This window comes from Cimex lectularius, unplaced genomic scaffold (genome assembly GCF_000648675.2).
Source record: "Cimex lectularius strain Harlan isolate CLEC.00 unplaced genomic scaffold, Clec_2.1 scaffold41, whole genome shotgun sequence".
Taxonomy (NCBI): domain Eukaryota; kingdom Metazoa; phylum Arthropoda; class Insecta; order Hemiptera; family Cimicidae; genus Cimex; species Cimex lectularius.
In genome coordinates this window covers 247,518-272,309 of record NW_019393011.1, presented here as the reverse complement: position 1 = coordinate 272,309, position 24,792 = coordinate 247,518, and the positions used below count along the sequence as shown (strand labels likewise).

The 24,792-nt window shown below is 36.4% G+C and overlaps 2 protein-coding genes across 3 annotated transcripts in view; one reads left to right on the top strand and one right to left on the bottom strand.

The window, feature by feature from the left end:
• The window catches only part of LOC106665415, a 50,662-nt gene that overhangs the window by 15,551 nt on the left and 10,319 nt on the right, over positions 1-24,792 (bottom strand). The gene's annotated exons all lie outside the window — the stretch shown is intronic.
• LOC106665395 (solute carrier family 26 member 10-like) overlaps positions 8,467-24,792 on the top strand; it is a 79,593-nt gene continuing 63,267 nt past the window's right edge. For both annotated transcript variants that reach the window (XM_014391800.2, XM_014391796.2), the window contains exon 1: positions 8,467-8,581. The gene's annotated coding sequence lies outside the window, so the exon portion shown is untranslated. The remainder of the gene's footprint in view (positions 8,582-24,792) is intronic.

The window sequence follows — 24,792 nt, the reverse complement described above, 5'->3', positions numbered from 1 at the left end:
TATTTGAAAATTTGTGTATACGTATCACAGATTTTCATTTAAAATACATAACGCTTTGTTTTGACTTTTATGCTTTTATTTTAAATTTTACAACCGATTTAATTAAATTACACAATTAAAAAAATTACATAATTGAACTTTGAAAGGTGGCGACCATATTTACAAAGCTACACATTATATATAATTTACAAAGCTACACGTTCTAAATTCGGCCTGTTATATAAAAATTGCAACAGGTTTTGTTTGAATACAGATAGTGTAAGTGTTGTAGAGTTTGAAATTGTCTAAATTTACCTTTTTATCCAAACTTTCGAGAGCGACGGTTCATAGACGATGACCGTGGAACGTTTCCACCTCAGTTATGTTCTTGTCAAGGCGGGGTTTTATGAAGAGGACGGCCTCAGTCTTATTCACTTTGGTCTTCATGGTTCTTAAATAGCTAGCTGTTGAAGAAAGGCTTTAGTTTTTGTAAAAGTATCATTCTGTCATCCAATGTTGTTTGCATCTTCTGAATGGGTAAACGCGATGCCACTTTTATGTCGCTTTTGTTTGAGATTCTTTGACTAAATATTACAGTGGTATTGAAAAACAATTCAGGTTAGGCGAAAACCGGTTGTTCTAAACAATTATGAATGCCTATTTAAACCAATGAAACGAGCATATATTCCGCAGAACTATATACCATAGTTGGATAAGCTGCATGCCAGATCTGCCTGACCCAAAATGTACCATTATAATAGATGGATATGTTTTTGGGTTGGAGACTCAAATACTTTTTGCGTGACCATTTTTACGTCCTCGATTTCACGTTACCCGGGAGTGCACTTGGGTTGATTAGGTTAGGTTAGGCTAGGAATTAGAAATTCTAGGTGACGCTTGGTGGACTGAACTTTAAGTAAGCCACAATCATATAAGATAGTAGTCAACTGTGAACCGTAGTTAGGAAAATTAGAAAGGGGACTGTAGAAAAAAAAGTTTCAACCAAGAAGACTTGGACTACTACGAAGACTTTTAAGACCGAAATCGACTTTGACAATTAAGACAAAACTAACTCTATACAAGACTTTACTAAGACCAATATGGACATACGGAGTAGAACTGTGGGGCACTGCCAAGCCTGCCAATATCCAGCGCATCCAGTCCTTCCAATCGAAAGTAGACAAATTGTCAAAGCACCTTATTATGTCACTAACTTCACTATCCACAAAGACCTCAACATTCCTTTTGCCAAGGAACTAATCCAGTCCAGATTCCAAACCTTCCATACCAACCTTTCGAACCATCCTAACCATACTGCTCGAGCCCTATCCACTCATTCCCATCCTGACAACCCACCACGTCGCCTCAACCGACGATAGCCTCGGGACCTTCTTGATACCTAGTCATACACAATGAGTGCCAGCGATGGCTGGCTCCTCAAAGCATGTGCTCTGCCGGTGCAGTGCTGGCATTAGTGCTAGTGTTGTGCTGTGTGATTTATCATTCATGTGTACATATTTGTATAATATACAATTCTGTATAGGTAACAAATAAATTTCAAAAAAAGTTTTATGTGTTTAGGGATCTATAAAAAATGATTGCACCTTTTACTGAGAATGACCTATTAAAAGTTTTGGTTTTGTGTTTAACGATTCGCAGACGGGAGTGTACAATCCTAGTATGTTTATCATGAATCTGAGACATGTACTTAGATGTAGATGTACATGTAATATTCAGGGTATGGGGTATACTGCGCTCTTTAAGAGCTATTGTATCCCCCGTTCTCTGCCTAAAGCACATCGGTGAGTCCTATTTCATCAAGAAACTTGATTAATAGGCCCGGTTTTAGTGGTTGAAGCTCTTCTATGGTCACATCCCAAAACATTTCCTCATGCGGGCAAGTGTAGCTCCGCAGTTTGTTAGTAGAAGTGTCTCTTCTGCCTGTTTGCAGAATCTGCATGTGCCATCTTGGATTATTCCGATCTTCTTTAAGTGTCCATTTAATCTGCAGTGTCCTGTTAGGAATCCTGTTAGGATTCGCAGTTTGTTCCTGTTTCCCTTGACACATTCTGTAATTTCTTTTTTACCAAAATTGGTTAGGAGATTCTTGGATTGTCTGTCCCCAGTGAATTCTGTGCTGGCATTAGTGCTAGTGTTGTGCTGTGTGATTTATCATTCATGTGTACATATTTGTATAGTATACAATTCTGTATAGGTAACAAATAAATTAAAAAAAAAAAAAAACTTGCACCGAGATGTTACAGAGGCTTCGCGAATAAGAAGAAAGTTCTAATTGATCAAGACTCCATCCCGAAGGATTCCCCCTGCCTTGTTCCTTCAGACGACCTATCATCCAAACAATTGCCTTTTATGTGAGGTATCACCGTGTTGTCTGCGGGGGAGGTGAAATTTGATCTTCGTCTGCCAGTGACTCTCAATGTATCATTGGGAATGGGTGATTTTTCTGTAACTGGGATATCGATGGATCGTAAGACGCAACACTGACAATGGCGAAATGTCGATTCACTACCGATTGACCTACGCAGGGAGGATAATTAGACCAAACCGTTCGGTAACCATCAAATGGGCGTTGTTTTTTTTTTTTTTAAGGAAAAAACGTTGCATTGGAAATTTGTCAAAAATACCGCCGAGTGTGCAATGCTTCCTTCCTTCCGCTCCGTCGCAAATGGGCATTCTGATAAATTGGGTCATGCACGTTGAAGGAGCAGGAAGCCGGCAAAGATAACACTGGCTTATTATAATACACATACATTATTCATGAGTGTGTCCAATTTATGTCTAGCCATAGATTATTTCATGAACGAAGTGTATCATAGACAATTAATAAGAGTTAGTAAGTGGCTTTCTTTACCGGATGACTGTGGCACGGTACGAAATAAAAACCGTAACATGTTTTAAGTTACGGAAAGTTTGCTTGGGGAAAACGTCCTATTAGTCGAAATAAAATTATATCCAACGGAAATTAACAAAAGTAAATGTTGATTTTGACAAAAAAAAAAAATAAAAAAATTAATAAATGACACTTTCTAATGTTATCTTCTCATTTCACACATGCCAGATAGATATTATTGGCAAACACTTAAGAGAGATATTGATTAATGTCTCACTCTTTGTTCTTTTTTAGCAAAATGTTTTTTGTAAATTTGACTGTAATTTTTAAACTTCTTTAATTTTATGCTCAATTCTAAATGAATTCCGTGTGGATTATCAAGGAAGAACGACATTGTCCAAAGAGTCTTTATAAAATATTTAATGGGTATGAAAACAGGGTCAGTTTTGTAATTTGTGAACTACTGCAATCTTCCTGGAAATATAGGCATTCAATTATTGAACGTATTAGTTCGTATATGTATTGTGCTGGTGGCCATAGCATGAAAATTCAAAAACAGTTGTCTTGGAAAATAAATATCACCTCTCATGGTGCTGGTGTTTTTGAAAAAAAGCACATTTGTAAGTATGTCTGGCGGCCCTGCATTCGAACCCGGGACCTTTACCTTACAGTGATGAGCGCCATGTCAGCGCCTAAACCAATCCCCCTCTATACATCTTTGCTAACGTGTAATAAGCGCTTTTATTCCGCAGCCATAAAACTTTATTTCGACTAGGAAAGTCTTACAAGGCGTTTTCAGCTTCATCGCGTTCTGTAAAAATTTCATCCCTTAAGAAACGATCAAAATACCTAAGAAAGTGGAAGACTGTTGGCGAGAGATCGGGTGAATATGGAGGGTGAAGTAAGTTATCCTAAGTCCTCCTTAAGTTTCCACAGCGCTGGCATTGTGACATGTGCCCTGGCGTTATGGGCTAGGCTTGTATGCATGAAGCGTTAGTGAAATACTTAAATTCGACGTAGAGACACATGGTAAAGCGCGATTAAGCACAACGCACGTATGAACGCGCGATTCGAGATCCCCCTCTGCGCGTTTTACCGACCGAGTCCAGATACGAAATATCCAATCGGTTGGTTCACATCAATGATCGTTTTGCCAGAGAATATTCTCTTTTTTCGACATCATGACGGAAATGTAGCTTGTTGATCGACGAAATTGACCTGAATTGTTGAACGTGTAGCGTAGCGATTATCATATTTATTATAGCTCCCTCACATCTGTCACAACCATCACAAATGATTATATCTTATCAACCGCCACGTTCCTCACATTCCAGGGATTTAGAGGTGGTTTTATCGTCGAGCAGGTCAGCATCGCAGCATGATACGGAAGTTCTGCAGCTTTTAACTCGTTCTCCAATATATTTTAAAGTTTATTTAGAGATCGTGAGTTGCGGTCGGGTGTGATGTAGGTTTAGAAAAACATTTTCTTGATCATGCCAACGTTTCGATCTGCATTAAGATCATCTTCAGGGCACAAAGTGTATATTTTCTATGTAGATGTGTAATTGTTGTGTGTCGTGTTGAGAGTGTACCTAAAAAGTACACAGCACATCTACACAGAAAACACACACTTTGAGCCCTGAAGATAATCTCAATGAAGGCCGAAACGTAGCACGATCAAGAAAATGTTTTTCTAAACCCACATCACATCAGACCGCATCTAAAGACCTCTAAATAAGCATTAACTAACGGTCACAAAACACCACACATATAAAAAGTTGATGCGCTCTTGTTCTGCAATGTCAACATTATCGATGCTTTATGACGAGTTTTTCTTCTGGCGGGATGGAATCCCTCAAGCACTGAGGCATTGATGAAATATCGCCTTCAAGCAAGTGCAAAAAATCATCAAGAGTTAACTGACGTTCTAAAATAATTGAACCATTTTGGTCCATAATCACGTAATTTTGGGTAGAGATCAACATACTTTTTGTGAATCTATCTCTTAAAATAGGATTGGACCTAATACTCTTGTCGCGTTCTTCTTAGTTTATAGCGGCGATAGAAAAAATAGTACTACAGACAAACGACTTCTTCGACTTCCTTCGTAATGTCCCATGTGTACTAAGTAGCCATACCACGTGTACGCTCTACTTTGAACTTCGCGTTTCACTAACGCTTCTTGTGTACTAGGTCCTACGGTTTACAACTCTGGACAAAGACGTTTCAGTTTCCCATGCAGTTTGTCAATTTCTCTGCTGCGATAGCTTCACCATGATTCAGGAAATTATAGTGAACAACCCCAGTAGTACACCACCAAACAGAACCTAGTAACCAGTAACAGTAACCTTTTTTGGCGCTTCATTCTTGTCCAACCAATGACCTGTACGCCTCCTGATATCGTACAGAATCCATCTGACATCGCAGGTGGTGATATTCGATTGAGAAATGGATGTTTTTGGTGGGGCAACAGAAGAGACGTGCAAATTTCAAAGCGTCGATTTATTTGGGCTTCGGTTAGTTCGTCGGGCTTCTTTACTTTATCAATTTGCTCCAGATGGCGAACAACGGTTGTGTGGTCTATACTAAGCTCTTCCGCAGTTTCCCGTATTCTCGAACGTGGATTTTCTGCAATCAACGTCGATACTTGGACTTTGACCATCTTTGAGTTGGTCGAAAGGCCTGCCGGTTGAGACCTTCCTCTTCTTCGAGATCGAAATCTCTGAAACCATGGCTGCACCGTCATTCGCTAATGCTTCCCTCCAAACTATATTGATGTTACATGCGGTTTGGGCCTCAATTCGCTCAAGTTTAAATTCGTACAAATAAATTTGACGAAAATCTAGTTTGGACATATTTAACTTCGCAAGTCCTCACTCTTATAAAATATAAACTAAAATGTTTTGCACAAAAGATAACTGTTAAAAGAATTGATTATAATCCATAATTAGATTTGAGGATTTAGCTTTGTTTACATGACAAGCACCTGCGAAAAAATTTTGCCGTGTCTGTCCTTGGTTGTCCTTAACCCTACCTAGCCTCACCTAACCAACCCTAACCCATGCTGACTTGAAAATAGCCCCTCAAAAATATTTGTGTATCCAGTCCAAAAACGAATCACCTCAAATCCGTGTTTTGCTTTCAATCTACGTACTATTTTGGACCGCATTTTGTTAAACCAAGTGAACCTTTAAAGGATTTTTGGCTATAATTGTTTGTAAACTTCTATCTACTAACATGCCTCACTCTACCTAACCTAACCCATCCCTAACTCCCCTTAACCCTACCATGCCTCATCCAACCCAGGTGCCATCCCGCGAAATCGTTGAAGCAAAAAATATTCGTGCATCCTGTTCAAAACTAACCACCACGAACCGACCACAACACATTACCGTATTTAGTTGAGATACTCTTGAATTTGGCTAAACACGCCTACATTGTTTTGGAACATTCGGTTTTCGACGGTTCTAAATGGTTTTGCAATCTCCAATTTTTATATCATATTTGGTCCAGCAATTTTAATATTTAGTTGAGGTACGCTTGAATTTGTCTACAAATTTACCCTTGGTAGTGACCTTCTGGTAGCCTTCTTCCTGCAAATATCTCTCGATTATGGCGCGGTACTCTTTGCATTCGGACGACTTTTTTGTTAAAACAAGTGACTGACTAAAGTGAAGTGACAACTCCGGATTACCTTCTCCACTCGATTTAATGTCGCAGTAATCTATGTAAATTATTGCGCATATGACTGGACTAAACAGCAAGGCTGGGCAGACCAAAATGATCCTAAACGACCAAATTATAGGTTTATCACTGCCCCTCCCATCCGACCAATTAATGAATTTTATTTATTTACAACAATGTACATGCACTTTAAATACTAGAGTAGTGTAATCCTACGTAGGTTACTGTACCTGGCCAATTAAAAGCTTTCCTTCGAGCAATATTTTGTGGGAAAGCCAGGGTATTTAGTGAAGAGAATGCAACTCGTTTTGGATGTCTTAATTTTGAACTTCCTCGGTCTAGAAACGCTTTATTCATTCGCGGTTTCTCTAGGAGAAACTGTATCATGCCGGTTGACAAGATTTTGGCTTCGCGCCTTTAGAAATATGCGAAACAGTGTAGGTCTCAGAATTGATCTCTGAAGAACGCCAGATTTAATAGTAAAAGGAGAAGAAATAGAGTTATGATAGGCAAAAGGAAACGACCTCATTTACATGTGAGTGGGGTATCTTAATTATATAATTTGGAAAATTATTTTCAGTGTTTTCCATATTTGGGAGTACATGGTCAGTGTGTTTTGTAAAGTTAAAGCCTTCATTGGTTTACTACCCTAGCAAGCCGATCTACTGTGCCGAGCCCAAGACAGGAGCAGAATTGCTTTTAATTGGTAATTTGTTGAGCAGATTGATGAGTAGCCCCAGCTTATATCAAATATCACAGTTATTATTAATTATTCTTTATGTAAGGTTTTGGTTGACATGAAAAAGTTAGTGTCACGAGCGGGATTCGAACCCACGAACTTCGGCTCAATATGCCGCTGCTCTAACCACTCGGGCTATCATGACTTCGATATATTCGGGCACCAACTCCCCTTCTCAACCAGGTTTGAGCAGCGGCGTATTGTGCCGAAGGTCGTGGGTTCGATTCCCGCTAGTGACACTAACTTTTTCATCTCAACAAGACCTCACATAAAGAATAATTAATTGAAAGAAGTAATTTGGTCAATTAGACCACTGAACATAATGGAGTTATTATTAATAATACAATATTTGATAGGTTATAGCAGAGTTTTTCTATGATCTCAGAACTTCTTGACGTTGAAAAGTACTTTTAATTTAAAAGTAATATTGTACGTACAAAATAGAATATTGTCTGTACGTACCATATTTTTGAGCCAGTGAATGCATTCAAAATTCCAAAGCCTGAAAAACAATAACCTAATGATATCTTCGGTACCAGGGCTCAAAGAAATTTTGGGTAACGAGAAGGCAGACACATAGACCAAAGGAAAATTTGCAAAACCGTAAATAGGCCCTGGAACCTATTCTTGGGATAACAAAAACAAACACAGAGTCATCCATCACGGAATGGATCCCAAAAAGAAAAAAGGTGAAGTGGTTGAAATGGATAAACTCTAGGAGCGCTAGACACAGTAAACTTATGCTAAAACAACCCTCACCATGACAGGCAAACTCACTTCTACAACTAGAGAGGGTTAAACTCGGAGGAGTGATACGACTACCGGTCTCTGGCATCTGAGAAAACATCTACACATGGGCATATTCAACAAGGAGCTCATCTGTAGATTATGCAGTGAGGAGGAAGAAACCGGGGAGGGGGGTTGAAAAAAACCATTTTTATGATGTCGGGACCTTTACCTTACAGCGATGAGCACCGTGACAACGCCTAAACCGTTGCGACCACCGACATATTCTATTATTCTTTCACTTTTGGCACGCAATTTTCGGCTTGGCAAACGGCACCGGTCCCAAGGTTCACCTGGTCGTAGTACCTGGGGCCCCGGCCGGCATCTGCAATTCTGCAGGTCGGTCCAGAGTCCGTAGATAAGAAGCAGGCCCGTTTCTGCGGAGGGGAAGAAGGCCGAAGAGTAGAAGAGGGGAGAAGGAAAGAACGGGCGAGCCAGTCTTCGAACCGGGACGGACCTGAGTCGATATTAGCTCTGTACGTAGAGGCTCATCGTACTATTCCCGCCTTTTTTAAATACCTCCGGACACGGACCGACAAACGGTAAGTCGCCAATACGATTATTTCTCAATAAAAGAAAACCGGAAAGTCGCTACACCAAGAACCTGTACGGATTTTTCAAAATTTTGATCATTTTCGAAAATCGATCAAATTTTTCTTGCGTAAAATCGTTCTGTCAAAAACTACGTAAATTTGTTTTATTTTAAACATTGACAATTTTATCCATAAATCTGATTGATTCAGCACATCTTCGACAATAAATTTATTGTGACTGATATGGCATTTAAGGAAAATTTTAATTAATTTACGGTCTCATGAAAATTACATTCTGCACTCTACCAAATATTTCATAGAAATAAAACATATCATAAACTATTTATTTTCCAGAAATGTGGACTAAAGTTCGAACAAAGTTGACTCAATTTAAATTTTTTTTGTTTAGTTTAAGCCAATTTAAATTATAACTTGGTATTTCTCGTATTATAAGCTAAATTTACCTAAAAGCTCTTAATATTATATTAAGAATTTTTTTAAACATTTAAGATCCATCTCAAGTTCAAAATTCAGTATCAGTTTATAAATAGTAAAATTAATGCAACAATTTTTTACATTATGGGATCGAAAAATATATTATTAGAGATCAGATCCGATGTTTTTAAAGCATAAAATAAACAATTCGAAAATAAATAATAAAATATGGTCATTATTCAGAGTTTTGACTGGATTTCGAACTTTGGAATTGTAGAAAATCAATGGTTCAAGAAAGAATGAATATTCCTGGAAGTTGGTGAATAGTGGACCAAAGTTCTTTCTATTTTTTGTTTCGATTAAGAAAACAAATAAATTTTGTGAATTTCGTTTGTTCTTCCTTTTTCAATCGGATTAGAGTTGGGCTGTATTTCTTTGACTAAAAAAAAAACCTATTTGACACGTTTGTTCTAGTCAGTTTTGCCATTTTCTTTTATGAATGTCAACAGTTGGTAAACAAACCTTTATTGTCTCAAATTTTCCATATTTTTTGCGCTACAATAGTACTGGAATTGTAGAAAATCAATGGTTTACGTAGGAATGAATATTCCTAGAAGTTGATTGAAAAATGGACCAAATATTTTGTATTTTTTTTCTCTAGATTGAAAAAATAGGTAAATTTTTCCTTTTTAAATCCGATTAGAGTTGAGCTATATTTTTTTGAGGGGAAAAAGGAATTTGACACGTTTGTTTTAGTCAGTGTTTCCATTTTCTTTGGTAAACTTTTGTCTCGAGTTTTCCATTTTTTTTTTTTTTAAAGAAAAATGAATATTCCAAGAAGTAGTTTTTTTTCAATTTTTTCATTTTCTTTTATTAATGTCAACAGTTAGTAAACCTTTTTTGTCTCGAATTTTTCAAATTTTTTGCACTAGGATAGGACTGGAATTGTAGAAAATCAATGGTTTACGTAGGAATGAATATTCCTAGAAGTTTGTAAATAATACACCAAAATTCTTTGTATTTTTTCTTTAAATTAAGAAAACAAGAATTTTTTTTAAAAATTCGTTTGTTTCATTTTTAGTCCAATTAGAGGTGGGGTGTATATTTTGGATTGAAAGAAAATCAATTTGACAAAATTCTAGTCAATTTTTCCATTTTCTTTTATTAATGTCAACAATTTGTGAACCTTTATTGTCTTGAATATTCCAAAATTTTTGAACTAGGATAGGGCAGGAATTGTAGAAAATCAATGGTTTAAGAAAGACTGAATATTTCTGGAAGTTGGTGAATAATGGACCACAGTTCTTTGTGTGTTTTTTAGTTTGAGAAACAAGTAAATTTTTGAATTTTGTACGTCTTTCCTTTATAAATGCGATTAGAGTTGAGTTTTTTTTTGTTGTAAAAAAGCAATTTGACATGTTTGTTCTAGTCAATGTTTCCATTTTCTTTGGTAAACCTTTATTGTCTCGAATTTTCCAAATTTTTTGCACAATAATAGGACTGGAATTGTAAAAATTCAATTGTTTAAGAAAAATGAATATTCCAGGAAGTAAGTCAATAATGGACCAAAATTCGTTGTATATTTGCTTTAAATTGAGAAAAACGTAAATTTTTTAAATTTCGTTTGTTTTTCATTTTTAGTTCGATTAGAAGTGGGCTGTATATTTTGGTTTGAAAGAAAATCAATTTGACATTTTTTCTAGTCAATTTTTCCATTTTCTTTTATTAATGTTAAAAGATGGTAAACCTTCATTGTCTCGAATTTTCCAAATTTTTTGCACTAGGATAGGGCAGGAATTGTAGAAAATCAATGGTTTAAGAAAGACTGAATATTCCTGGAAGTTGGTGAATAATGGACCAAGCTCTTTGTGGGTTTTTTTTTTTTTAGTTTGAGAAACGAGTAAATTTTTGAATTTTGTACGTTTTTCCTTCATAAATGCGATTAGAGTTGAGCTATATTTTTTTTTGTAAAAAAAAGAAATTTTACACGTTTGTTCTAGTCAATGCTTCCATTTTCTTTGGTAAACCTTTATTGTCTCGAATTTTCCAAATTTTTTGCACAAGAATAGGACTGGAATTGTAGAAAATCAATGGTTTAAGAAAGACTGAATATTCCAGGGAGTTAGTCAATAATGGACCAAAATTCTTTGTATATTTGCTGTAAATCGAGAAAAAATTAAATTTTTTAAATTTCGTTTGTTTTTCATTTTTAGTCCGATTAGAGGTGGGCTGTATATTTTGGATTGAAAGAAAATCAATTTGACATTTGTTCTAGTCAATTTTTTCATTTTCTTTTATTAATGTCAACAGTTAGTAAACCTTTTTGTCTCGAATTTTTCAAATTTTTTGCACTAGAATAGAACTGGAAATGTAGAAATTCGATGTTTTAAGAAAAATGAATGTTCCAGGAAGTTGTTCAATAATGGACCAAAATTCGTTGTATATTTGCTTTAAATTGAGAAAAAAGTAAATTTTTTATATTTCGTTTGTTTTTCATTTTTAGTTCGATTAGAGGTGGGCTGTATATTTTGGATTGAAAGAAAATCAATTTGACATTTTTTCTAGTCAATTTTTCCATTTTCTTTTATTAATGTCAACATTTGGTCGAGGAAATATATTCGGATCACCGAACGTATAATGTTCTCCACGTCTGGAACGTGCAAAGCCCACTCCGAAGGCGTTAAACTCCCTACAAAATTACCTCGGTCTGTAGTACACCAAGATGATTATAGAAAAAAATTTAGCTGGACTCCTTTTGTCTCGCAGGTCTGCCATGATTTTCAGAGTCTCTCACTAAGCAAAAGGAAAGGAAAATCTGCTGAAATTATTTATAAGAACCAATTCTTAAATTGTTAAAAAAGATTATCAGGCGGTCTGGTAGCTAAACAGAAATTCAAGACTCTGTGCATGGCTAAAAGGAAGGAGTTTTTCATAAATACGGTGGCCAGTTTTGCGAATGTTAAGGACGCCAAGGGGTTAGTGAAACAATTTAAAGTTAAAAAGCCAGCCAAATTTAAAACATTTTACCATTGTACAACAAACATTGTACATTTTGCCGAACCGTCTTGTTTGATAATATTCTCGATGAGTCTTTTACTTTGAAAGAATTTAAAATAGTTATCGCTGGTCTCAAGAATAATAAAACGCCTGGTCCTGACGGCATTAGCTATGAATTTTTACAAATTTGCACCTGACTGCTTTCTTAAAGAATTCTTAGACTTTTATTGTTTTATATTTAACTCCGGAGAGGTCCCTCCCTCTTTCGGGAAAGCAATTTTCCTACCACTACACAAGCAGGGCGATGCGAGGTATTTCGTGCATTGACTTTTCAAATTTTCTTCTCAATCGCCTTTTGGAGTTCGTAAATCACAACAAGCTTTTGAGTCTCAAGCAGGTTTCAGGAAAGGTTACTCCATAACAGACATCTTCACCTTAAACAATATTATTAATCTTAATCCAAAGAAAAAAAAAAGAAAATGTATGTTTTTTTGTGGACTTCATGGCGGCTTTCGATTGTGTTAATAGGGCACTCGCTAATACTCAAGCTCGGTAACATCGGCTTTTCAGAAAAACCATCGCCATACTAAAATCACTTTTCATGCATACCAAATCGTCAATCAGAGGCAGGGAGGGGATTTCAGATTATTTTAGTGTGGGTTAGGGTGTTCGACAGGGTTGTAGCCTGAGTCCGATATTGTTTGCACTTTTTGCTTGGAACATGGAAAAACCACAATAAAACTTCTTTTATGCTCCGATGATGTTGTATTCCTGGCCGACTCGACAACTGCAATTCAAAAAAAATATCAATGCGTTGGGGGCGTACTTTGACAACTGGAATCTTTCAATGAATCTCAGCAAGTCCAAAATGATGGTTTTCAGAAGAGGTGGCAGGCTTGTTGACCATGAGAATTGGAACTTCAAAGGTGCGTCCATCGAAATAGTAAACAAACATAAATATCTAGGCATAATTTTCACCCCTCCCCCCTAACTTTCTCTTAGCCTTCATTTCAAAAGGAAAATACAAACATCTAAATTTGCTGTGAATGGCAGAACCTCATATCCCACAATCCCACAAATTCAAACTGTTTTTAGCTGTGTATCGCTCAATCGTGAGTTATGCAGTATGATATAATTAAAGCCTTTCAACACTATTTTGTTCGAAAAGTCTAACGCCTACCGCCGAACAGCACTAGCTATATGATTTATCTGGAATCCTCAATACTCATCTTTATGTATTCTTTAAAGCTTCATATTTCTTATATGCATAGGATCCTAATTCTTCCCAATCACAGTCTACCTAAAATAATTAGCTACAAAATATCACGGTTTTCCTCCTGGAGGGACATGACGTAGCAATTCAACCAGTACATTAAATTTAGACGGGATAACGCCGAAGATTGGCCAGTTTTGCTTACAAAACCCACGCAATGTATCCGGACGTACACACTGATGCCTAGCACAGACCCATAAGTCATCCAGATTCCTATTGCAACTTGGAACTTATTTAATATTTCTGAGAGTGCTAGAATTTCCTCTGACCCGTTTGCTTGCTGGTTTTTTTAAAATTAGATGTAAGTTGCTTCCTCTCGACTATAATCCGACAAGAGATGACTGCCGCAACTTGTGTTCCCTATGCAATTGAAAGGCTAGGGAGATGGAAGTCCATTTCTTAGCAGAATTCAGATTGAGACACTTAGGTATGTCCAAATTAACAAGAGAATATACAATCGCCTCATTAAATAATTCTCAGTGTTTCAACTTAGTAAAATCTGTTAAAGAAGCCTGGAATTACCTGAAAGTGTTGATTTCATATTTAAACTATTAAAGATGTTTTTATTCCACTTGATATTAAACAGGTATTTTTTTTCTCAGGAAGTTACTAACGAGATGCCCTGTCCAAAGTGTTAGAATTTAGTAAGAATAATAGTTTCATGTGTTTGTTTATTTAAAAAAATAAAAAAATAAATTTTATGAATTTCAATACTCAATAAACCCTTATTTTCTCGAATTTTCCATTTTTTTGTCACTAGAATAGGGCAGGAATAGAAGAAAATCAATAGTTTAAGAAAAAATGAATATTCCTGGAAATTGGTGTATAATGGACCAAGGATTTTGTATTTTTTTCTTTAAGTTGAAAAAACAAGTAAATTTTGTGAATTTTATATGTTTTTCCTGTTTAAGTCCGATTAGAGTTGGGCTGTATTTTTTTGAGTGAAAGAAGGCAATTCGAAACATTTGTTCTGGCCAATTTTTCCATATTCTTTCTTGAATTTCGACAGTTGGTAAACCTTTGTTGTCTAGAGTTTTCCAATTTTTTCACTAGAATAGGACTGGAGTAATACAAAATCAATGGTTTGGACTGGATTTCGAACTTTGGAATTGTAGAAAATCAATGGTCCAAGAAAGAATGAATATTCCTGGAAATTGGTGATAATGCACCAATGTTCTTTGTATTTTTTGTTTAGTTTGAGAAAATAAGTAAATTTTTTGAATTTTGTTTGTTTTTCCTTTTTAAATCCGATTAGAGTTGGGCTATATTTTTTTGTGAAAAAAGCAGTTTGACACACTTGCTCTTGTCAATTAAGTCATTTTTTGGTAAGCCTTTATTGTCTCGAATTTTCCAAATTTTTTGCACAAGAGTAGGGCTGGAATTGTAGAAATTCAATGGTTTAAGAAAGAATGGGATATTCATGGATGTTGCGGAATAATGGACACATGTTGTTTGTATGTTTATGTTTAGATTGAGAAAACAAGTAAATTTTGTGAATTGTGTATGTTTTTCCTATTTAAATCCGATTAGAGTTGGGCTGTATTTTTTGAGGAGAAAAAAGCAATTTGACACAAGTCCATTTTGCCATTTTTTGAATTTCAACATTCAATAAACATTTATTGTCTCGAACTTTCCATATTTTTTTTTCAGGAATTGAAGGAAATTCAATGGTTTAAGAAAGAATGAATATTCCTGGAAGTTGGTAAATAATGGACCAAAGATTTTGTATTTCTTTCTTTAGGTTGAGAAAACAAGTAAATTTTGTGAATTGTGTATGTTTTTCCTATTTAAATCCGATTAGAGTTGGGCTGTATTTTTGTTAGGGGAAAAAAGAAATTTGACGCGTTTGCGCTAGCCATTTTGCAATTTTCTTTTGTGACTGTTAACACTTAGTAAGATTTTATTTTCTAGAATTTACCACATTTTTTGCACTAGAATAGCAGCAATTTTCCCCTGTTTAGGTTTTGTTACATATGTAAAGAAATATTGTTTGAATTGTTTGCCTCATTGGGCGGTTGGAAAAGTAGCGCTTAATTTTCACGTTTCAACGATTGGAAAAACAAATTGTCAAAAATAGCCAATTAGTTCGATTTCGCCGTTGGATTCGCAATAAAACATTGTAATTTGTTTTTCTTGGGTTTCTCGTGCGGTTCCGTTTTCTCAACGGGCCGGACAACGTTTTCCCACGGTCCCACAGTTTGTACTTTTTTTGCTCAGATCTGAACCCCTCCCCCACAAAAAAAAAAAGAAAAAAGAAAAGGAAAGATGTGGCGTAGAAAGGTCAGCGGAAAGTCAGGGATGCCCTCTCATTACCAATCAAGTCCTTTGTACTTTATTTAAACTTTGCAAGACGGTTATAACAAGGACATTATTATGATAAACACTTTAAATTTACCTAAAACATAATAGATTCATACTTTTTCCCCAGTCCTGGAGGCATTCGTTCATAATGTACACAATTTTACTCTTGCTTCAGATTTACAATATTTGAAAAGGAAAAAACACTCTTGTAAAATTTAACTACTAAAAACTAGTAGTAATTTAAAGTTATTAATAATCGGCTTTGGGCATCCGTGATTACCGCATAATTAAAATACAATGGCGATTGTCTCCGTTATCACCTTCGTAAGACTTTTACTTTTTCTTTACGCCGTGAGGTTTTTTAAAAATAATAACTATAAAAATTCTCTGGCTTTATCCTTAGTAGTGTTTGGCACCTGATGACCTCAATTAACGCTTGTTTGTACAACAGGTCTTAACCTTTCCCAAGGTACCCAAACCTGAACCCAAAACCCAAAACTGAAAATGTTGTAAAGCCGCCTGGCAGACCGGGAAGATAGGAGATGATCAAACTACAAAATTATACTCCGTCTATGATTGATCTATGATTCCAAACCATGAGGTCGGCTTATTTTTGATATCGGCATACTTCAGACTACGATGAATCTATAGCTTGGTCGTTTCCATAATTTTGGTCTTCCTATCCTCCTAGTTTGTCCTTCCTGTCTGGGTTTGTCTTCCGATAAAATTAAACAAAAAAAAAAATGAGTTCTGAACGCTGCACAGCATCACCATGATTGGTCCGCTTATTTTTGATATTGGCCTTATTTCAACAAGTTTGAGTGCGATGAACTTGCACCTTGATCATATTTGATCATTTTGGGCTGTCAGACCCGATTCGCCATGTTCAGTGGTGGCTCGTCTTCGATAAAACCAACGAGAATGGACAGATCAGGAAGACCCGAGACGATAAAGCTACAAGTTTGGTCGTTTCCATTCATTTTGGTTTTCGTAATTTTGCTATTCTGGTCTGTCTGTCAAAGGAGCTATGGCTTCTTAAGTAGTTGGTACTTGTGTTATTTTTCCAGAAACCCAACACTGAAGATGTTGGCAGACCAAAACAGCAGAGATAAGCAGATCGTACGGCAAGTAGGTGGCTGAAAGCATCAACGTTTGGTATGGACTTCTCGGAAATAAATTAATTGGGCCTTATTTCTACGAAAATAATTTGAATGGTCCTCAATTCCTTAATTTTTTGAGGGAGGTTTTACCAACACTATTAGATGATGTTCCTCTGCAACAACGACAAAGAATGATTCCAGCTTGATGGATGCCTCGCACACAATTCTTTGATGAGACGTTATTTGAATCTTCACTTCCTGGATAGGTAGATAGTACCTCATGTTCCTGGATAGTACTTCGATCTGTTGGGCTCCTCGATCACCTGATTTAACTCCAGTGGGCTATTTTCTGTGGGCCATTTAAAAAACAGTATCTACGCCATTCATAACTCAGCTACCTTAGTTGAAGAACTGCGGCAAACGAATGAAAATGCTTGTTAATCCATCTCCCCTGTCTCTATCGCTCTGACTAGAATAAAAAATATATATACGTATTTTTTGTTTTTTTGATAGCGTCATTGGTTCAAGAAAAATTCAGCTGGGCCATCTAAAAAGGATCCCTGCATAGGGTGGGACCAAGAATGTCCCCTTGTGTGATGCTGACTTGGATCGGTCTTGACATTACCGCTCGATACTTAGATGCAATGATCTGTTAATGTTATAAGGAGTTGGGCTTTTAGGTAGAAACTACTTTAGTCAAAGAGAACTTTCGACCGGTATGACCGTACTTTCAAGCTTTGTCGACAAAGGTCCCGTCAGTATAACTTAAACTGAGAAACATTTGTTTCCTGTCACCATTGACAATATCACAAATATAGTGAAATAAAGTTTAGACAAAATACGTAAAAAAAAATTTCAGAAAGGAATTGCTACCACGTGTTTTAGATACCCCAGTACCTACCTCGGGAGTCGTGATGCATGGAAAAGTGCAGTCTACCATGTGATTCTTTTGTCGCAAATGTTTAATATTTATTTAAAAATAAACACGGCCTTTTATACCATCGATTTGGGTTTAGGTCCACCGTTTCAACGTTCAGTGCATCTTATTGTGGACATCGTCAGAAGAAATAATACTGCTCGGTAATGTTTGTGTTTGTCGAACAGGCTTTCGATCCTGTCTGGCATCTTGCTTTGAAAACTCAAGATCATCCTACCCTCTACATACTCCCTCATCCTTAAAGCCTACCTGGTCGATAGGCACTTTAGAGTAAGGGTCGGATCCTCACACTCTCCTTTGTACAGGGTAGATGCGGGAGTCCCTCATGGTAGCGACCCTGGCCCCCTACTATACTCTCTATATACTGTACATCCCGACACTTCTATCCTAACATGCGCTGATACTGCCATTCTATCCTCTAACTCCGACCCCTTCATAGCTCACCGAACTTCCAGACCCAATTATATTCCATTGGATCAAAAAAAGGGCGAATCAAACTAAATGACCACAGTCTGAAAACATAATTTTCACCCTCTGTCGCATCCCTCTAGTTCCGAACTATTATAATTTCACCCCTTCCCACCGAAAACATCTGCTACCTTGTAGACATACAATTCACCAGAGTCTCCCATACACGAAGTAAAACGAATAAAAGGATAAAACTGAACCGACCATACCGATTACTTACAAGACTGCAATAAAACAGATCTAAACTTTATCTAAAAAAACTGTTGCCAGTGCTGATGAGGGTGGTCTTAACATACTTTACTGGGTCCAACCCCTAGATTTTATGCGTTTCTCTTTTCTCTTTTATGAAACCATTATGTGATAGAGGATTCCGTGTGTGATTTGTTATCCCAAGGATAGGTTCAGGGCCTATATACGGTCTTGCAGATCCAACTCTGGCCAGTATGTCTGCTTTTTCGTTAGCCTTGAGGAACACAGAAGATGGGGAAGAGAGAAGAAGGGGGCTTGTCTGGTATTAGGACTATTAGTAATAAATTTAAAACACACGCAAAAAAGCGGATCTGTGCAAACTTAACAACATCTTAACAAATCGAAAATTTTTTTCCAAGTTTGCTAAAATTGGAAAATTTTTCCTCCGGGGATTAAAATGTTTAAATACTCAGCCGTAGAACAAAAGGTAAAAAATTGTTTTTCAATTATGCTAATTGGGACAATGGAAGTTTTATCAATGTAGGCCATGCTTGTGGATCTTCGATACTACGCTGCACCGTCTTCCATTTCGTCCTTGGAGAAGAAAATATTCAAGACTCCCTTCAGTATTTACTTATGAAAATTTAATTAAAATTTAAATACTCGTCGAACAAGTCGTCAGTCAGTTGGACAGTATAATTATAGCATTGTAATTTATAAATACCTATGTGCGACGTCCTTGTTCCGGTATTTAGAAATTTGAACTACACACGAGTTTCAATTTGTATATTTTTATTTTTATTTGAATCAGTTAAGCCTCCTTTTGTTCATGGAAAAGCCTGTTGTGAAAGCTCAAGCACATCCACTTTTTAAAATATCCTCTGCAACTACAATATTTCCAGTCTATCCTAATTCTACAAGGTGTCACACAGGGCAACGTCCTTGCTGCGCTGCTTTACTCACTTTATACGTCCTGCCTACCCACACAGTCTAACACTATAACCCTTACCTTGGTCGATGATATTAAAATATTTTCACCCCGTCACAGTTTCCGTTAATTTCCAAAATTCCTGGAATCCTGTCTTTTTCGGTGGAAAATCAAACGACGAAACCAAATCCACATAAATAGTATTCACACTCAGCAAGAAGGACGCTCCCATCACAATAGTTAAACAATATTCCCATCTCTCGAACTGTGTATGGTACCTCGGACAAACGACTGTCGTGAAACTCCCGTGACTTAAATAGACTGTAACAGATAGTTTATAATGTTAAAACTAGTATCTTTCAGTTAATTAAGGTTTTTAGTTGAGATAAAAAAGTGTCACGAGCGGGATTCGAACCCACGACCTTCGGCTAGATACGCTACTCTACCACTTGAGCTATCCTGACTTCGATCCACTCGGGCACTATCTTCCCATCTCAACCACACCTTTTAAATTTTCCCTCCTTTTTGCCATTTTTCAAATGTGTAATCTATTTGATTCTCGGCAACAAATGAAATGGCCACGGAGAGCTTTAGTGAAGATATACTTCATTTTAACTTATTAAATTCACTAGTTTTCGTGGTCCGCTTGACCATTTAATATCTTTCAATTAATTAAGGTTTTTAGTTGAGATAAAAAAGTCAGTGAAAAATGGCAAAAAGGATGGAAAATTCAAAAGGTGCGGTTGAGATGGGATATGGTAGTTGTCACCATTTATGAAAGGGAGTGTAAATGTTTGCAGTTACTCCTTAAACTGTTTACTAATGTTCCTTACCATCACATGGAGGGTCACCACATGCTACTGATATTCTTTCCCATCCCGACGCCATTAACCTAAAGCTTATCTTTTCGATCCTCGAACTCCGATCTTGTTATAGCACACCGAACCCTCCAGTCATCTACATACATTTTATCGAACGATAGATCAAAAATTGGGACAACCGCAAAACCACAATTCTCAATCATAACCTTTCTTGTGGCATCACTCTATCTCCAATCTATATAAACTCATTTCCTTCCTGCCGCAAACATCATCTGATACCTTGGGCCATATCTCTACTACTGGCCGGAAAAATACAGAACTAAACCTACAATAACGATTATTTTAAAAACAACAGGCATAAACTCTCCCCAAAAGTACTCATGTAGAGAATAATCACATACAACTGAACACCGAAACTAATATGGACATAGAAATATGTGGTTCAACGAAACCTTCCAATATCCGCAGAATCCAGAGTCAACACTCGCGAATACCTTAGATCGATCACCGACCCCCGTTCTGTTTCCAATGTACCATCCACGACCTAAATATTCTTTTTATAAGATGTTGCAAATCAGCTGCAAACAATTCAATTATAACCTATCCTCACGTATGACAACTTTTCTCTCGATCATTTCCCAATAATCCTCGACGTCTAAAGAGACAACGGGCAGTGAGCTGCTATCAGAAAGTGATAATAAACCATGTTTCAGGAGTGCTATCAATGCTTCTCCACTGGATTTAACAACGCCCGGTGGAGCACATAGATGGTGGTTGGTATATCATTCCTTCACTGAATGGTTGCTGTTCGTGTTTACATGCTGTAGTCTCCATGTTTACTATCTGTTTTATTTATTCTATCGACTGAATGCAGTTGAAAAAAAATGAGTTAGGAAAGAAAATACGAGGTTTTGTCGAATTTCTAACTTGTAGTGTTTGCTGTCTCGCTGCACCCGTATTTTTTTCACATGGAGTTATTTCGTACTTTTGTCCCCGAAAGGATCGATTACAAGGAAATGAATCGGCGGCCTTCGAATTTCTAATCGGAATTTGAATTAATTAAAAAGCGCGTCTGTTGTAAATACTTCCTCCAGATCGGCGAGTGACCAAAATGAAGGTCGAAAGACAGCTTGTACGAGAAAGGAGGAGGAAAAATAACAAACATCTGTACTCGTTTACTCGGCGTGCATGATTCAATACCACGCATATCAATGAAATTCACCTTCGACCTTTTTGTAAATTGATCGGCTGCTCGCGAAACCGGTTTTATCGATACGTCAAAAAAAAAAAAAATCCCGGATGACATTTGGCAACAAGTAAACTGTCTGTATTTACTCACGTGTTCGTACGATAATTAAATAAATTCTTAAGGATTGGAAAATGGCATGATCATTTTAACCAAAGTTTTTAAATTAATTTTTTACAAAATTTATACAATTCGCAGTGAAGAATAGTAATTATGAAGATCTGACAGGAATCTGTCAAGCCACGGTGATGTGGGAGAGAAGCTGGCCATTGTTGTAACTCTCAGTATTTAGGAGGGTTGGTCGAGGGTTATGTTAGGACGTAGGAGGGACGTTGAGAAGAGGGCTTGTACTGTATTGGTATGAAAGGTGGTTTTGTACTTGAAGCTTTTGATTGAAAAGATTCGATTCATTGATACGTTAGCTGAACCCCAAAGCTCCCAAACGAGTAAAACACAAATTAGCGGATTTCGTTTGATGGACTACTGTTTATGCGCACTGTTTGGTCATATGACGGCTCTTTTGTTCATTTAACGTACCAGTATATAATACAATTAGATTTTGAGTTGCTTGTAATGTTTGAATAGGAACAGTGTGCAAGGAGCGGATTGCGGTGTCCGCGAACGTTAGCTTATGTCAGCGGTGTAAACCGTATAGAGGATTGGTCCTAGGATACGCCCATACGGAACGCCAGTCTTGATGCCCTTAAGCGATCCGAAAAGGATAGGATAGTGGAGTCTGCGAAGGTTGTTTGGATTTATGTCAGCGGTGTAAAGTGAATAGAGGATTGGTCATAGGCTACTTCCTTGCAGAACACCGGTTTTGATGGGTTTAAATCCATTACACCAGCAATCCAAGAAGGAGAGGTTTGTTCCGCATAGGTTGGTTGGTTTTATATCAGCGCTGTAAAGTGTAGAGAGCATTAGTCCTATGTTTCTCCCTTGCGGAATGCTGGATTAGCTTGATCACCTTAACCGATCCGAGTGGAAGGACTTCAGGAAGCTAGTAGGCGATTTCATGAAAAGTTTCAATTTACGGAATAACCAACAGATTACTAAAAAAAGTAGTCACTCTACTAAAAAAGAAGAAAAAATAAGGACAGGTGAACAAACTTCTTTGAGTGTTCAAAGTTTGTAAACCCTTCAGAGATATTGTTATAATATTCATCAACTTCATCCGTATCTTATAAGTAAACATATTTCCCACTCCTCAAGTGTACTCTAGACCTTCTTCCAATTAAGGTTTATCTGAGGTGAAAGAAACATAAAAAAAACACATATCATTAATGTTTTATCCTTATTATTATCCTTTGTGTCTCTTGACGTGTTATTAAGAACGAATTGTATTGGCATTACAACGTAAGAACACTTTAATAACTAACTGCTTAACGGCGATGAGTCAAAGAGTACAGAAAAAAACTACTATGCCACGTTTTATATTTTAACGGTGAGATAAAGCATGTAAGCATATTTAAAGAACCCTAGGTTGAAAGACGTTTTCCTTAGTTTTTGTAAAATATCTGTATAAAAAAATTCAAATACATTCATAGACAGTCGCAGACAACGGACACTTCTGCTACTGCAACAATAGGAAGGTTATAAAGGTTCACTTACTGTTACTATTTTCAGGCGATTTTTTTTGTTTTAATTTGCCTGAGTCATCAGAAATGTTAAACATTTATAGGCAATATTCTTACAGTTCACACTGATATATAATATTTCATTCATAAAATTCATGGTTACTCGTATTGTTATGCATGTCCGATTTTGCGTCATCGATTTCGCCGATGAGAGCCCCTGGGTTGGGTTAGGATTAGGTTATGTTAAGTTAGGCAGGGTTAGTGTACTTAGTTTAGGTAGGGGTTAGAAGTAAAGAATGGCTAGGTTAGGTAGGGTTAGTGGTTGGCTAATTTAGACTAGGTAGGGGTTAGAAGTAAAGAATGGCTAGGTTAGGTAGGGTTAGTGGTTGGCTAATTTAGACTAGGTAGGGGTTAGAAGTAAAGAATGGCTAGTTTAGGTAGGGTTAGTGGTTGGCTAATTTAGAATAGGTAGGGGTTAGAAGTAAAGAATGGCTAGTTTAGGTAGGGTTAGTGGTTGGCTAATTTAGACTAGGTAGGGGTTAGAAGTTAGGAATAGTTAGGTTAGGTTAGGGTTAGGCAGTTTTTTAATACAATTAGACCAGAAATGGCAAAAGAAATGATCCAACCACCGCCATTTTCTACTGATACATTACATTCTTTCATTTGTTACTAAAGTAAAATGTTAATTATGGTTGTTTTAATATAAGTTATGCACTATTTCCATTCAAATTAATTTAATATAAATTGATTTTCTCTTGGCAAAGAAAGACATCAAGATTCATATATGGGTTATTCTATGATGCCGTCTGCAGAAGTTATTTAAAAGTCTAAAAATACTCATATTATCTTGTTTATATATTGTTAATTTCTTAAGTACGTTTATTATAATTATAGCGAATTGTCTAAAGTAAAGGATAAGCATAATAGTTCAGTAATTAATACGTAAGTAATTTGTGAGTATTGTTCATGAATACTATTTTATTTTTTAAATAACTGGGCTTTCCTGTTTCGTCAATTTTAAGTGCTGTTATTTTATGTTTTGTTTCTATTTTGCTTATAAACTTTAGCCACCTAAGTTTATTATAGAAAGGCGTGGCATGATCGAATAATTTTAGTTCAAAAATGTAGCGAACCCATGCATTGTATGCTTTTTGAATCTTGTCCATTTGCGTGTTGTTATAATCTGAGCAAAGAACTAACCCTTACTCAAAAGAGGTAGTCCTAAGGACTGTACTTGGACCTTTCTTACTTGATCGGACCATTACAATTATTCCTGGGTTCCTGACACGTGTTTGATAATTTAAATCTATTCCGTCAATGTAGAATTTTTTAATGTCTATATTTTCCAACTTTATTTGTCTAGGATGTCCGATTAATATTGCTTTTGATTTGGTTTCATTAATTTTAAGCCCGTGCTTTCGACACCGTTTGTCTCTTCTATTAATTTCTTCGTTTACTTTATTTATGGCTTTGTCTTCTACGTGAGGATAGAATTCTATGTTTATATGGAGGTCGTCTACGTGCATGATAAATTTACAGTTAAAGATTTCTTTACAAATCGTGTTAATAAATATGATAAATAATAGTGCTGACAGGGTGGGACCTTGAGGTACTCCTGACTGTATTTCCCTTAGATCGGATTCTTTACAGTTACTACTTTCTGTTTGCGGTTTTTTTAAATAAGTCTGAAATAGATTTATTGTATTTTTTGAGAAATTCATTGATACAATTGTTGCCAATAAAATATCGTGATGAACAGAATCAAAAGTTGTAATTCCAAACATCCATCGCTTCTCGAATGTTGTCAAATATTTTTATAAAGGCAGTTTTTGAGCTACTCCGGTTGTATAAACTAACTGATGGTCGTTTATGAGGTTGTTTTTATTTATGTAATTATTAGTTAATGCATAAATGATTTTATCAAAAATATTCCCGGGTATACATAAGA